The sequence below is a fragment of the Stegastes partitus genome, unplaced genomic scaffold (assembly GCF_000690725.1).
Source record: "Stegastes partitus isolate 25-593 unplaced genomic scaffold, Stegastes_partitus-1.0.2 Scaffold2345, whole genome shotgun sequence".
NCBI lineage: Eukaryota > Metazoa > Chordata > Actinopteri > Pomacentridae > Stegastes > Stegastes partitus.
The window spans coordinates 48,911-51,269 of record NW_007580076.1 but is presented as its reverse complement, the minus strand read 5'-3'; positions in this window follow the sequence as shown (position 1 = coordinate 51,269).

Sequence of the window (2,359 nt, the reverse complement as noted above, 5' to 3'; positions counted from 1 at the left end):
TGTGTGTACTTAGAATCTTAAATGTATTTATAATAAAAACCACTGATTAGAAACTGCTTCAATTGCTCTATGCTGATGTAAATGATGTACTATCTGAGTCTTTGTTGCTAATTTTTCTTCTAAACTACATGTCTGGGGGTATGTGTGAGATAAGATGAGTGGGTTGTCTGCATTTGTAATGTATTTGTATACTTTATGTAATGTAGTTCTGTTTGGATGTGTTTTATAATTTTGTATTTGTGTCTTTTGGTCATCTTCAAAAATGAGATGCTCTTTGGAGGCCTCTTTACACTGATCTCTTTCCTATTATTGTAGCATTTGAATTAGATCATTCAAGATGTCGTTAGATTTGTATTTTCTCTTCAGAGCTATGGCAGTTACGGAGGCTGCATTGGGACGACAAGAACTTGTGTTTGGTCAGCTTGGGTTGATTCCATTATGTTCTATCGCTGATAGTAAAAATAGCATTAAGTAAGCTCCAGCAGTGCACAGTAACCTTCTCATTTTCAACAACTAACTAGCACCAAAGTCCTTTTCACTGCAAATTTTCTGTTGCTGCAACCACTACTCTATCACAGCAAGTAAGAAAAACTTCAGTTTGGCATGAAGTTTGTCTTATTCTGACAGACGAATGGACATGTCCCCTCTTGTGGCTTGTCTTCTACACCAGTGCTTTTGAAATATCTGACTGCTAAAGGAGGAAGATAAATGACTAACTAGGCCAAGCCTGACAAGTCCTGTGTAATAGATACTTGCAAAATAAACATCGGGTGACAAATACAACTTGAGGCTGCAATGACATCTAAAAAGAAAGGTTAATATGACCCAAAGTTGGACTTGCAAATAAAGACTTTCATGTCAAACACATCGGCCTGATGGGATTGTTTCATCCCTTTGCCCAACCACTGCTGGAATGATGTTTTTAAAAAAACAACATTACAGAAAACACCCTGAAGCATTTTAAGTGGCTACTGAAAGATAGGAAGCCTTCATTGGTTGTTGTTTTTTTTTTTTTTGGTCTGAGGGGTGGGCATTATAAAAAACCCAAGCCTGCTAAAGTCTACCTGTAGCTGCACAAAAAATGGTACATTTAGGGACTGTACAGGTCAGACGGCTGTGAAACTATGGCACAGTCCTGGGGTGCAACATCTTTCGTGGCATTAGCTCTGCTTTGCTGCTTAGTTGGAACAGAGGTGGAGGCTCAAGACTCACCATGGTGGCAGCATGCAGCACCAATGACCAAGAGTGATCCATCTCCTCAGACACCGCAGGTTGGTCAACCTCCTCCACCACCTCCTCCATACCCTCAAACGTCGCAGGTCCAGCCTCCTGCATCGAAGTTTCTTCTGTATCTTCAAACGCCACAGGTAAAGCCTCTTCCACCATCTTCTCCATACCCTCAAACGATACAGGTCCAGCCTTCTGAACCGAAGATTCCTCTCTACCCTCAAAAGCTACAAGTCCAGCCTCCTCCCCCACCTCCTCCATATCCTCAAAAGATACAGATTCAGCCTCGACCACCACTTCCTCCATATCCTCAAACGCCTTTGGTTCAGCCTCTTTCACAAATTCCTCCATACCCTCACTCGCCACAGGTTCAGCCTCCCACACCACATCCTCCATGCCCTCACAAGAAACAGGTCCAGCCTCCACCGCCAAAGATTCATTCATATCCTGAGACACCACAGGCTCAGCCTCCACCACCACCTCCTCCACCACATGCTCCATACCCTCTACTGCCACAGATCTACCCTCCTCCAGCAAATATTCCTCCATACCCGCAAACGCCAGAGGTCCAGCGTCCCCCACAAAAGACTCCTTCAAAACCTCAAATGCCACAGGTCCAGCGTCCTCCACCACCTCCTCCATACCCTCAAACCCCACAGGTCCTGCCTCCACCACCTCCTCCACACCCTCAAAAGCCACAGATCCAGGCTCCTTCACTGCCTCCTCCATACGCACAAATGCCACAGGTCCAGCGTCCCCCACAAAAGACTCCTTCAAACTCTCAAAAGCCACAGGTTCAGCCTCCATCACCAAAGATTCCTCCATACCCTCAATTGCCAGAGGTCCTGCCTCCACCACCTCCTCCACCCCCTCAAACACCAGAGATCCAGCCTCCTCCACCAAAAATTCGTCCATACCCACAAACACCACAGGTCCAGCGTCCCCCACAAAAGACTCCTTCAAAACCTCAAAACCCACAGGTTCAGCCTCCATCACCAAACATTCCTCCATACCCTCAAATGCCACAGGTCCAGCATCCTCCACCACCTCCTCCACACCCTCAAATGCAACAGGTTCAACCTCCACCACCAAAGATTCGTCCATACCCTCAAACACCACAGGAACAGCCTCC